At 36.2% G+C, this 15,034-nt stretch overlaps 1 protein-coding gene across 1 annotated transcript in view; it reads right to left on the reverse strand.

Moving 5' to 3' along the window:
* SHANK2 (SH3 and multiple ankyrin repeat domains 2) overlaps positions 1–15,034 on the reverse strand; it is a 362,929-nt gene that overhangs the window by 146,499 nt on the left and 201,396 nt on the right. The window lies entirely within an intron of this gene.

Here is a 15,034-nt window from a genome sequence, read left to right on the forward strand (position 1 = left end):
TAAAAACAAAAATGATTTCTGCTTTGTTTTTATTATAAAAAAGCATTTTTAATATACTAGGCAATGCCCATTAAAAACAAACAATAAATACTGAATCGATATGGTGGTGAAATGGCATAAACTACTGGAATGGCAATGAGAAATAACATAAAAGGAAATATTGGAAATGGTCCTGTAGAATCACAGAACTGATCTCTAAGGTTAATACCCTGCACCCATATACATGTAATGGTTTAATTTGGTTTGTATCTTAATCTAACGATCTGGTTAACTTGCACAAAATATTATAAATTCACATTTGAGATACAGAAGTATAATGAAGAGTTCCATCAACTTTCTACCAATAGATATGAAAACAGCCAGCATTCTCTGTGGAAACTCCTACTGGGAAACACATATGGCAGATAGCCAGCCAAGTTGGCCTCCTGGCTAATCAAGTGGCCAATTTTCACCCCTTCCGATTTCTAAATGATGACAGAAAAATGCATGTTGGTAATGGATTAGCAACCCAGCAGTTACAATTAAATCAACAGATTTTACATGAGGGAGCAAGAGAGAGATATAAGGGTTTCATTAGGAACAGCATGGGATTATTCTTTTCAAACATATCTTTTCCTAAAATGAGAACAGATTCTTTTCAGAATTATCTAATCCAAGAGACCATGTTTAATAATATTGAAGGAAGACATAGGATTAAGAGCCAAAACTGTACATCAGACTCATCTCTCTAGCTTTTCCTTCATTTTTTTCCCATATCTACTCTGAGAATCCCTGGTTTTTCTTACCCACTGGCATCACATACTAAATAAATTCCTTCATTTGTGCCCAATTCCAGATTCATTCCGTCTAGTTTTCTTCCTGTCACTATCAATCAGTTATGCTTCCATATATTTTCTAGTTTCTTTTTCTCTGAAAGCCACTCTATTTTTCTGTACTATATATTTCTTTCCCTTGCATATGATACAACTTTCAAACAGTTCCATCAATAGGTCCAAGAAAGGCTTGGCCTGTCAAACAACCTATCCCCCCAACCTACCTTAAAGAGTTTTATCTATCAACTTGGAGCTTCACACCAAGACTTGAAACAACTACCTTAATCAATGTTTCATGCTTTATCTACATATCTCATCTGTCACTAACATCTGAATTAAAATATACACATCTACCTAATCCTCTCCATAGGATGTGACTGGAGGCTTAGAGCTCTAGTAGGAGTGACTGGAGGCTTGGGGCTAAATAATTAGGAAACTGACTCCCTTAACTTAGAACATCAAATAACTATTTGAATAATTTTTGCCACCTTATGTGAAACTTTTAAGTGGGGAGAACTTGGAGTAAGGGACATAAGACTCAAGACTCACATAACTATATGTGGTTAAAGGACCACTGTCAGACAACTTTCTTGGCACCAACAAAACCTCCAAATATATGCATATATCTGACTGTCAGAACATACTTCAGATCAAAATATTTGCCTTTCAACCATCATCTTAATTTTTGGAACCCAACATTCATGGAAGCCATTAAAAAGTAGGGGGCAAATTATCTCTGATCTTTCTTAAAGCAACTTGTTGATGTTTTAAAAAACTAGTTATAGGTACAAAAAAATTATAAATTCATTTAAAAGTTTTGTGAAAATGACGATTGCCTACATTCATTTATTGTTTGTTAAGGTCAGTATCCAGTCAATATAAAAACAACAACAACAAAAAGTACAAGACACTAACAGCTGAGATTTTCATCTCCCCAAATTGGCCTAAGGAAAGCTCCAAAAGCACTCACCCACTACTGTGAAGACCAGAAACTGTTAAATAATTATTAGAAAATAAAAGTCATGATCTGTACTAGGAAAGCAAAAGAGTATAATTGGTCCATTAATAACAATAAAATAGATGAAGTCAATTTTTCTAATAACTTAGGTATAACCTTTCATGAATCTAGGAGGTGAGAAGTCCATCTAGATTCCTTATCCCAAACAATTCAAAGAAGTAGTATGTCCTTTCTATCTCTTTTTTTTTGTAGTTCTTAGGGTGGCAGAATATCTCTGCTGCCCTGAAACTTTATGAGGCCAAAGTAATAGCACAAGTACTTTATTGTACAATCCCAGTGAAGAGGGTACAATCTAGATTTTTAAGATCAAAATCTGCAGGTTCCTAAATACATCTCCAATGTTGCATAACCTTGGAATTGGGTGTTGCAAGACTGGAGGCCTAGATCTGGATTATTACAGTCCAGAAGAGTTCCACTCAAGATTTTAAACCATGGCAACTTATTGGTCCCCTCATTTAGTCATTTAGGATAGGTTTGTTGTATCTGGTGTAAATCTTGATCTTTGTCTTCTCTTTTGTTTTCCCATTTGCCCTTACTTGTCTTCATTTTCCTCAAGAGTCTTTATTTTCCCCTCTTTCAGCAACAAGATTATGAGGTAAAATTGTTTTCTATTTTTTCTCACATTCAGAAAGGTATACAAGTGACACTGACAAAGACGCAAAACAAATAACAAATTGAGCAAAGTTTACTAAGGAGCTGCTATTCCACCTGCATCTTGAGTCCTCCCCCCAGAATGTTTACTTGTTTGTTCATTAAGTTCAGCTGACATCATCCAATAAATTTAACTAAATTAAGAGTGCTCTTGCCTATGTGGGGCATTTTGATTATTTTGCGTCACTGTCATCATTTGTTAATTGTTTTTATCTGCTTTTAATACCTGCATGCTGCCTAGAGTTATTTTGAATTGGGCGCCTTATAAATCCAAGAAATTAAATTAAATTAAATGGTAGCCGGAGACTGGTGATTGGCTTAAAACTGATTTTCAACTCCTATAACTCTTAAAGTGAAAATAAAGAATCTTAGACCCTTGATATCATCTGGTAAATTTGGAGACACTGAGAAAATCAGGGAGTACAGGCCACTCATGGAAAGGCTGGGGGATGATGCAATCAGGAGATGGGAGCAGAAGGCAATAGTGAGATATTTGTGGGACTGTAACAGCAATTAGAGCACAAGAACAGAAAGCTGGAGAAATATCTTTGTGTGTATGAGTGTGTGTGTGTTCTGTCCTTTGTTGTGTTGTGTGTACATGTTTTCTTCTTCTGTTAAAGTAATTGATTTTAAAATACCCTTCCAATGAATGTGGTTTTAAAGGAATGGTTCTGTGTCTGCAAATTCAGACCTTCCCTTCCCCTATCCCCTATCCTAACTACTTTGCTTCTATGAAACAGGAGTTTTGTTTTTGGCTAAGTTTCCCAGGACCATCACTTTATGAACAAACACACGTAACAACAGCAGCTATTTTGAAATGACACAATTAATACTTGGTTTAAAACTCAAAAGTGCTCACTGGCACAACATTAGGGCTCTTACTTCAGTTAGTACTGGGCCTCTTCGGTACCTAAAAGCCTGCAGAGAGGGTTATTTATTGTACAGTAACTGGAATGCTTTCATCCTCTTCTAAGCAACTCTGACAAACTCAGACTCTGAATATACCAGGAACCTTGTGAGTGTAGTTTTTTTGCATAATATTGCATAATATTCTGAATCTGATATTTTTGTCATGTCTGCACGAACCTAATATATGCAATTTTTTTGTACAGATTTATTAGAGACCTACATTACAAAATTCAGAGGAATATAAAAGCCAAAGGGTTCTGGTTAATATATTGCCGTATTAACATGAAAAGAGGAGGATTCTGAATTTAAGAGGATCCCCCTACAAAGTAAGAGTAGACAAAAGAAAATTACAGAGAGAAACAAAAGACCTGTGCAGTGCCCAGACTCTTCATTTTATCCATCTTGGTTTGCTAACCACAGCTGAAGATTTTTCCTTCATGCGTACTAGTGACTCATTTTATTGAATAGTAGAAATTATTTGGTCTCAGTTATTTTGGAGGGCATAGGGAATGGCTTGAAGGACAGGAAGAAGAGACTGTACCAAGGCAATGGTAAGATAAGAGGGGCTTGAGCCTGGGCCAAGAAACTAATTTGAGAAAGCATCTCAGACAAGCCCCTCCCTAGTTCACACAAAGATAAAGTGAGGAAGGGGGAAGCACATTCAGACTTGCAAAATTCTGTTACTGTAACTATGTAACCTATGCCATATAGTTTAAGCTGGGATCATGCCTATGAATAATGTAATCCCAGCTTAAAAGTAGCATCTAAATCTGTTCTTCTGACAACATTAGTATTTTGGATCAACTTAGTTCTGAGGAAGCCATTTTAAAAACGTTTGCAGAATTTAAAAATGAGTTTGATTTATCACAGATGGCTTCTTCGCAGTTTATTCAAGTTGAACATTTGTTACTCAGTTTCTTTAGTTCAGATGCTATAGTTACTTCTAAACAATAAAAGTTCAATGAATGCACTGTGGCCCCTAAACTAGTAATCCCTTTTGAAAACAGGGAGTAAGTACAGTAAGTATGTGCAACTTCTCAAATATAACAAGACTGAATGTCCTGTCTTGGTAAACCAAAGATGAGGTACTTTAAATGATGTAATTCATTTCCTACAATCTTAAAATGAAGCTAGTACAAGCCTAAAATTAATTTTATATATACTGTATGCCTCTAGTAAATATTTAATAAGGGTTGATTACAATCACCTTGCTGTTGGAAGTGCAACTTAGGAACTGCAATTTTAACTCATGTGATTTGGTTATCTGATTATTGTAACATTTGACAACAACAGGATTATTAATATGATCTTGGCTCAACTGCTATGTTAAAGATGCTATATGCCCATTATTTGGAATTTATTGAGCTACTAAGAAGTATGGGCTATTCATATAAGGGGATTGGCTAAAAGAATGACTACAAGATTGTAGAAGGAGAATATACATTTGATTTGCAATGATGTATTGTTGATATGCATTATCTATCAACATTTGATTTCTGGTTCTTTGGGCAATAGGGTAAGGAAAAAGAATTTTGAGCAATCCAGTCAAAATTTGGGAAGTGGTGCTGCTTGTGATTTAATTTTCCAGACCTTTCTTTTTTCTTTTTGCCTCCTCTTTTTTATTAAGATTGAAGTTAATACTCTTTAATTAATATGCTTCATTAATATAGTTCAATGTTGGATATACTTATACTTTTATTTTGGTTATTAGTTAACACAATAAAATTATTTAAAATAATTGTCTGGATTTCACATTCTATGCTATGATTAAAGTCACAAAGAAATAGAGGAAATAGTTTCTCGATAACATCTAATTTATGGAATTTATCTGGAGATTAGGGACTAAACATTTATCCATAGAATAACAGGTTCCATTAACAGAACTCTGAACTTCTGTATAAATAATCATCTCTCCAATAGATTAAATATTTTAAAAGTTTGTCCAAAACACTGCACAAACAATTATTTGCTTGTACAAAGGGCATATTGTGGGAGAACAATACATGCAACTTTGAATTTCTTCCAAAATGTTTACGAACTACAGTATGCCAGTAAGTCTTCAATACATAATTGCATTATCCCCCTAACATATATATTATAACTTGAAGAACGAATTCTGAGGTCTACCTAAATGCCTATTTTTAGTGTTTCCCCTTTTCCAAGAGTAAGTGAATGATTCCCAGTAACTAGCAGCTTTAAACTTGATATACATCCTGTATTTGATAGATTATAAGTGTGCCAGGAAATGCAATTAATCTATCTGTGAAATATGATTATAAAAATGTAGCCCTGACATGATTCATGAAAAAAATGTTAATTATTTGTTGAATTCCAATAGTGCATTTAGCCCTGCATTCAAGTCATTCCTCTTATCACAGAAACATAAGCACTGTTTCTAAACAGGAAATAGAATTACATTTCTTAAAATGTAATTACAATTAGCAAGCTTGCACGCTTTTGTTTTAGCCAGCCTCATGACAATTTGGGTCTACTTGAGTGCATGCACAGCCATTGATACCAATGGAAATATTGTTTATGCATGTGCATGCATGCTCAGGGGAAACCTTCAAAGCAGCCATGCCAAGCTTGTGGATATGGCTATTTTAACAATCTGAGGAGAGGCGTTTTGCAAAAACAGGCAAAGCACCCTTTGTGCTTTGCAAAAACAGGCAAAGCACCCTTCCTTAAATTGTTAAAACAACCATGTCCTTTGAAAAACAGGCAAAGAACCTATTTTAAAACTTTGGCACATCCCTACAATCAATTATATAGTTTTTGAGGGGAAAAAATTACCTTTGGAGCACATTAAAAATATACAAATAATTCCTGGAGTTGAGGATCAGGAACAACAGAAATCTGTGTGATTTCATAGCAAGCATCACATACAAGGTTTTATCAGCATTTTGATGCAAGTATTTCTCTTTAGATTCTGGAGAAAAATACTTATTCTTAAATTAAAAAATAGTAAGACCTGAACTACTAAAAAATAAACTTTGTACTAGAGTAATAAGACACAAACAGTCAGATTGGTTACTGGCACTAACAGAGTTCTTTAACCTGTACCTGTTTCCAAACAGATTCCAAAAGTCTTGGAGGTTTTACTAATATTATCTCTGTTACTACCATATCATCCTGTACAAATGGTGGTAAATAGCAGGCCAGCAGATGCTTCTTGTTTTAAATCCAATAGTAAACCCAATAGTTTGTAAAGAATAAAATATATTATCCCTGCTGCCAATTCTTAGTTAAGATTCCCCCCAGCATCTGACAGCAACTAGATAATGCCCTGGAGATTCAGTAAAGGACCTCCGCTGTAATTTTCTTGTTCTAAAAGGAGCTGCAGAGGGGAAGGAGGGAAGATTTGGCTTAGAGTTCAGTTTCCCATATCCCTTATAGTTGATTTCACTCACTGATTTCCCACATAATACCTAGTTAGGCCCTTTACACCCCATGTATGCCTGAATTAATCACTATCTTAAGTAATGCCCAGAAATCAACAACCTGTAGGATTTATTTCAGGCTGTTTTCCCTTTTCATTCCTATATTGGTAGATATCTTGGCACCCCAGTTAGACAAAACGTGCATATGGAAATGAGAAGGCTATACTTACAAGTGGGTATGCTATACATACAATTCTTTGATCATAAAATCAGCTGAATAGTATTACTTATGAAGCTCAGTTTGCTGAAACAACATGGTGAAGGATAGGTGAAGGATCTTCATTTGTTGATCTTACTTTGGCTAAAATTTTAATGAGCAGAATAATTTTAATTGGGCATATTAACATAAGTGAAGTGAAATGTCTCATCTCAAACAAACCTGCTTAAGAACTTTAATTCACTATGGAGACCAATTCTATCTTCCCTTGCTATTCAGGAACCTATCTCTGGCCCTACCACTGCTTTCAGTAAAAGATTAAGGTGATCTTACGCAAGTGTTTTCCTAATTTAGACTTTTTACTGTTTAAATCACCATTTTCCAGTTTTATTTTGACTCTGTATTAATGGTTTTGTAAATAGAGTGTTTTATTATAAGCTCCTTTGAGTATCTTTTGGTATAGAAAGGCAAGACAAAAAATATTTAAAAATAAGTATAACAAATAGATCTGGTTAAATTGTATGAATTAAAAAAGAGAAGACTTTTGCAAATATTGCCCTAGCTTTCTTAGACACAAGAAATTACTATGCTTACTATATATGGGAGTACGATTAATGGTGCAAAATTCATGATCTGAACTAATGTATAAAACTCTGTACATCTATGAAATATATTCAGGAAACTCCATGTACAATATTTGCAAGAACAAAATTCTTCCATTTGTTACTTTGCATATTCATCTAGAACCTCTTGTTAGCATTATTTGTTTAGTTAGCATTATTTTTGTTCAATTAAACAAAAACACAGGGTTCAAGAATTCAAGACACTGCAACATTGGTATGATTGCATCTTCCAAGGGAAGGTCAGAATATCAATCACCTCTGAGATGCAACCTGACTAGATAATATCTTTAGCACATTAATGATATCTCATGTCACGAATGCATAAACTCACCCAGAGGCTTCATGAAACATGAGATAACACAAAATAAAACCCTAATCAATACTGACTCAAACAACAGAGTGAAAAAAAATCTATGAAACAATTTAATACCTTAACACAGACAAAATGGTTCAAATGACCCAATATTAAAGCATACAGCAAACAACAAATCTGCAAAAGAAATTTAGTAGTATGAGTCAGCAACCATTTTCAGATGGTCCATCAGGAGAAAAAAAGTGCATTATCTGGTTGAAAGTCAGGCAAGAATAATATAGGAAATATATCTCACTTAGGAGGAACTAAAACTGTTTCAGAACTTTTGCAGTCCATCAAAAGAGTGTCACGGAAATAAATCTCACTTTTACAAGAACGATTTCTGGAAATGAGATGCAATCATCATCTCTTTATGTATAGAAATTAACACAGCTTTTTCAAAGGAAGCATGAGCTGTGGGAGTAGTACTACTACTTTTAGAATAGTTTAGAAGTCATACGATAAGAGAACCAGCCAGGACATGTGTATATGGTTCCTGTAAAGACTGAAATCAACAATAGTAAAAGTGTTTTTGTTAGGCCTCTTTTAGCAATTCAAGAACATTACACAGCAGCAAGAGTGGGGTGTGACCCCCCCCTCCCAAAAGACAAAGTGAAAACCAAAGCAGAAGAGATTAAAGGTTCCTAAAGAGGTGGTAACTGTCATGTTCACTGTATCAATGTACAGTATACATCGTAAGGTTTCACATGCCATGGCGCTGACGCGCGTTTCTGTTTGGGAGAGAGCTGCTGTGAAACCTTGTACCAAGCTCTGTATCTGTGTTCATTACAATGGAATGTGTTTGGGTTATGTTCTCTGTTCAAGGACTTTTCCCGCAGACCATCAGCAACCGTTAGGAGCACCTGGGATTGTGAACTTGGGAAGATTCTACGGGGGGAAGGATTTCATTTGCACCGAGGGTTTTTAGTTTGTATTTGGCATGCTTTTATCATTCTCAGCTTTATGTAATGGTTGCCTATTCTAAAGTAACACTCTTGAATCCTGGAAAAAGTATAAGCAGTTTTGATCACATGTTTGCTACTAGTTATACAGCCAAAGAAGTTAAACAAAAAGGAGAAATTGCCCTCAATATAGCTAGGCAGGCAGCAGTTGATGTTTTGAATGGCATGTAATCTACTTAAGAAAGGAAAAAAGCACGGAACTGTCCAACAAAATATTGCAGAATAATGCATCCCAAAACCAAAGGAGACATTTGAGAGATTTAAGTTTCATAGAAGACTTCAAAAAGGGTATGAATCTTTCCTCAGTGACTTCAAGCTGCTAAGCCTGAATTGTAATTCTGGATAATTCATTGAATCCCTGATAAAAGGATGGATGTGCAGACTCAAAATTGTAGGTTGTACAGATCCAAAATTGTAAAAATCACTTTTTGGGGATACTAATTTCACTCAGGACAAAGTAGTGCAGCTGAAACTGCCGCTATAGATAATGTGTACAGCTAGCAATATAGTCAGCATGGTGGAGTTAAGAAACCAACTAACCATGGAGTTTGTTCCAATTCTCTCCCTCAGGGCAACCCTAAAGAGTTTAGAAAGCTTTACCTGCACAAAATATGGCATCCTCCATCAGCCAGTGTCCTGCACTTGGAAAGCAGTGTAATGCATGCAAACAATTTAATTATTTTTCAAGAACCTTCATTCAGGAGCAGCCTGCATTTAGGGGAAAACCAAGTAAACAAATGCAATTTTACAAGATGAAGCAGATGATGATCATGCAGAGGTGGAACTGTGGATGTTGGGCTGGAGGACTATTGCACTAGAAACTAATGGCAGGTAGTTACATATGCTGTAAAAGAATCCTGGAGCACAAGCAAATATGCTTCCTAAATTTACAAATGAACAGTTACTTTAGCCGCCACAGTGTCTCTTGGGTAAACATGTTTGATTACAAGTTTATAATGGCCAGGCGATTCCCACTTAGTTTGCTAGTTGAAAGTACCATCAGAGATCTGCCAGTGGTGCTTACAGTTGCTGTAGCCAGGAGCCTATTGTCCATATTTTGGATTCAAACATCTCTCAGCCTTATTTAAAGGGTCCATACCTTATTTAAAGGGTTTAAATTGGAATGATGTAGAATTTAAATTGAGATGAAATCCTACATTAGTTTAACCACTCCATTCATCTGATGAAGTGAGCTGTAGCTCACAAAACCTTTTAATAAAATGTACTAGTTGAAAAGGTGCCACCAGGCCTTTTGACTACCATTGACTAACATGTTTCTCCTCTTACAATGTTAATAATGGTAGATTATTTTTCTCATTAGCTGGAAATTGCTTTCTTAGATGATACAACCCTTTAAGATTATCTACCACATGAAGTGTCATGGATACTAATATTGAGCAGGAGGGGGCCCCTGTCCAGGGGGAAAAATGCATGTGTAGTTTAGAGGCTTTGAACTTTCCTTTGAAGAAACTTAGGGCAGACCTGCCCTGATTCTAGGGTTTATCTGTGAAGTTTCCCACGGCCTTTCAGTTTGGCAGGATTTTCTGTCTAGTAGATTAGGACAATAAACACTAGAGACTCAAGCTACCGTCTCAGCGTAGTTCTTTGCCCTAAGATAGGCCATGAAGGCTCTTATCTTACCTGATAATGGCCCTTGGTTCTCTGGTCATGACTTTTGCTTCTTTACTATACAATATGTTTTCTCTCCTATAATATCCACCTTGAAATACCCACAATCCAATAGTCTTATAGACTATGGTGTTAAGATTGCAAAACAATTACTGAAAAAAGCCTGTTTTTGAGGGTGATCCCCTTCTGGCTGTTCTGGCTACTCATTTGGCTTGTGGTTTTTCCCCGGCTAAGATTTTCTTTGGCAGAAAACCTCTTATCCAGGTTGCTACAATGTACTGCTATCCACAGTATTGCACTCACCCAGTGAAAGTGGCCCCCTAAGTAAAACTTCTATTAAAATCAAGGCTCCAGGGCTTTACCACCTTTGAATCTTAATGCTCATGTCACCACTTGGGCTATGCCAGCCCATGTGAATGGTGAAACAGGTCCCCACTCATTTAAGATGGTGAGTCTTATAGGTGTTCTTCCAAGTATAACTGATGGACTGGCAACTGTGGAGCAGAATGGGCTGAGAAAAGAAAAGAAATCTGTAAATGAAGCATTTTTGGAAAGTATTGTAGAGGTCAGTGGGGAATCACAAAATAACTTCAGGGCCATGGAACAACACTAGCAAGATGACCCAGCTAATACTAATGAGGAACCAATAATAATCATCCTGTGCAAATCAGTATCAAATCATATCAATGAATATGCAGAGCTTAACTGAACAAAGCTGGTGACACCTTGAAGGATAGACATAATACTTTTTAATTTTGTTAAAATCAGGAGGAGGAGGATGACGACGATGACTATTGCTTTTGGATTACTACAACACACTCTATATGGGGCTGCCCTTGAAGAGTATTCAGAAGCTTCAGCTGTGCAAAATGTGGCAGCACGTGCAGTTATGGAGGCTGTCATTTAGCACATGTGACACCTCTGCTCTGTGAGTTACATTGGCTACCAGTATGCCTCTGGGTAAAATTCAAGGTACTGGTGGTTACCTTTACAGCCCTTCATGGCTTGAGGCCAGGTTACTTACAGGCCATCTCTCCCTGGTTGTATCTACCCATCCTGTGAGATCCAGCAGGAGAGGCATGCTTTGGGTCCCATCTGTGAGGTAGTGCCATCTGGCAGGACCCAGAAACAGAGCCTGTTCTGTCATGGTGTCTGCCCTCTGCAGCATCATCCCCCCAGAGATCAGTCTTGCCCTGACCCCGCTGGCTTTTCACAAGACCTGGTTTTGGAATTGAGCCCAGGGCCCTGATGGTGTGGGTGAGCCCATTTCTTGGCTGTGTTGACTGGGATGATTGTTAGCGCTGTTGCCAGGCTGCTATTTTATGTCATTTATAGTTCTGTTAATTGCTTTTATTCTGTTTTTAATTGTTAGCTGCCAAGAGTCATGTACTTGAGATGGGCAGCTACATACATACATACATACAATAAACAAACAAACAAACAAACAAACATTCTTTGGATATCATGTGACAAAAGAATTGGTTTGGGATTGGTTTGCAAAGCAGCAGTTAGTCTTAGTAGACGTATATGACTGCTCTACAGGCTTAGAAATTAAATCAACAATAATAAAACAGTCCTCAGCCTCAGGGTCTTTCTCTTATCAGGTAAAGAACATGACACAGACAGGGAAGACTAGAATTGAAATCAGTCTTCTAGATTCCCTTCAGGATGGTCAAATCCTATCTATTTTTCTACATCCTCAGGAAACCCAAAGTAAGACTGACCTATACAAAAACGAACAGCTGAAATCTTTGACCTTTCCTCTTTTCTTCGTTGATATTCAAAACATACCATATAGGAGTGATTTTAAAGTTTTGCAAAAATATCACAACAGAGTAAGGGATTGCTATTTCCCACAGTAGACTTCCTGAATTCAAGGACAGAAATATAAAATAAGTGCTATCATGAGGTATAATAGAATCTGATCTTATTTAATTTATATCAATTGTCTTCAGGGACTTAAACTACCAAATTAATGCATGGACAACTAGAAATGGTCCTAGAATCTGGTATTCCAGGAGATCTCAAAAAAAAAGAAAAAAAAAGAACTGGCAATCATTTCTCTGAAGAAACCTATCACCACAGATAATACAACTAATTATAATTGAACTGATGTCTCATTAAATATATTAAAAGGCAAAATTGCAAAAACTCACATAAAAATATCAAATCCAGAAAAATACGTATATAGAGAGAAAATAAAAACCAAGTCCTACACTTTTCTGGATAACGTCAATTCTCTTTCATATTATTCTTGGGTATGTTTTATGAAATACTTTCAGTATTTCAGATACTATATTGTAACAAAGCAGAAGCCACATAGGTTAAACATAAAATAGAACAGCAGAAAGCTACACATTTTGAAAAAGTATAATAAAAGCAAGCCCAAAATGCCTTAAAAATGTATAAAGCTGAAATATTTATCCTCACATAAGCTTGCATGGATTGCAGTCCATTTCGTAGTAGGAGTAAGGCTAACTTTTGATTAGAGCTCTTTAAAAATAACAATCCATCTTTCCCTCTTTTTTCTTCCATCTCCTATCAAATACCTGAGCTACCCATCTCCACCTTCAAGTAATCTGGACACAGGCCATTCCAAGTGAAATAAACAATACTTCGTTATAGTAGCATGCCTGCTCAAAGAGATCAGCCAAATTATAGAATATAAATAAAGAGTGAGAACTGATATCTAATTTGCTTTCTTTCTATCAGTTGAAAGCAAAGTATTCTGTAAATGCTCAGTAACTTCGTTCCCCTTTAATAGAATAAAGCATACACATCTGAACTACTGTACTGATATCTTCTAAAAGCAAGTATTAATTCCTTAAATGACCTTTGTAAAATCTTTTTTCATTAAAATGCAAAGGCTTTCTCCACATGCCATAGTGTGAGTCTTTTTTCTATGCATGCTTGTAGTGTTTGTGTGTGTGTGTGTGTGTGCACGCATGTGTATTTTATATTTTAAAAATTCCCCCAAATAAAAATGAATATGGAGTATCATATGCTGATTGGCCTGAATTAGTTCTGGTGAGACGATTATTGGAATATTGGTCCTATTACGTAAATTTAGAAGCAATTAGATGCTTGGGAAACACTCTTTGAACAATATTATCCTCTCTTTCCTCCAAACAAATCATGGGCAAAAATCACAGTGATTTATATATATATATCTTGCAAGAGGACTGCCATCTTTACCAGGCTATTTACGGATTCTTCACTGACTTTTTTTACTCAGCTGCAGAGCAAGATGGGAAACACCCTCAATATGAGAACAAAAGAAATATCTACCTAACAAATGAAGGGACACGATGCACACTGAATGGAAATGATTTTTTCAAGAATATGCCTATGACATTTGAATGAAACAGTCTGAAAGATCTCCAAGATACTTGACTAGCTAAAAAGCACCATACCTAGTCATGTGCAAGGAGCAATGTAGTACTGAGAGCAATGTAGGAATAGTCAAGCAATATTAAACTGGAAAGAGTTTTAATTACATCAGCCATTTCCAGGCTAAATTCTAGGAAAGAGATGTACCAACTCTCTATCTGAGAACCGTATTAACAAATGGAGGGGGAATTGAGGGCTGAAATAACTATAGCTATTATGCAAAATGAGCAGGGGCAGATTTTTCTGGAGGCGGCAGGTTTTTTGGGGTGGAGTCTCTCTCTCTCTTTAACTGTGATAAGTCTATTTTAAGACTTAAACTACAGTTTTTGTGCATTCCCAGCCTCAAAATGACAGGAAAATGAATAACCTATTTTCAATCTGGCGATTACAAAAAAAGAAACAAAAGGGGGGTTTGGAACCCACATGTGACCCATGGAGTGCAGGTGTCCATCCCTGTTCTAAGAGGAAGATGGCCTAGAGCAAAAAAGAGCAGATACCAAAAAATGGCACAATTGTTTCCCTAGGGACTGAGGTTCACATAATCTCTTCCTGTTCATACAAATAACTGGGTCATATAAGTTTTTCAAAAAATCAGTTTTCATCCCACTTCACAGTCAACCCTAACCATCAAAATGGCTTGCAATTCATTATCAAGAAACAGAAAATATTTGATGCTAACATAAATCAGCACCCACAGATCATTAAGCAGTAGATGCCTTCCAAAAAAGAAAGGTTTTAAACATGGAAGAAAATAATCAGATGGACTACAGTAGCAAAGGTGCTCCCAAGAATGGGTAAAATAGGACAACGGGTGTTTTTTTTTTGACTGTCATGAATCACACACACACAAACAGAACATATTTCTGATAATCCCTCACAGAGTATCCACTAGAGGACACACAAGTCCATGGTCTAACTATGTAGAACTGTAAAATGTTATGAGTAGCATTTGATCACTGATGGTGAACAACACATAAATGTTCTAAAGCTTTAATCATCCGCCTTTTTCCTTTCACTGAAAATAAGGAATCTTTTTTGATAGGTCTTTCAATATAAATTATTGAAAGAAATGCTTTGTCATAATGATTCTG

The sequence above is a fragment of the Candoia aspera genome, chromosome 1 (genome assembly GCF_035149785.1).
Source record: "Candoia aspera isolate rCanAsp1 chromosome 1, rCanAsp1.hap2, whole genome shotgun sequence".
In the NCBI taxonomy this organism is placed as follows: Eukaryota; Metazoa; Chordata; class Lepidosauria; order Squamata; family Boidae; genus Candoia; species Candoia aspera.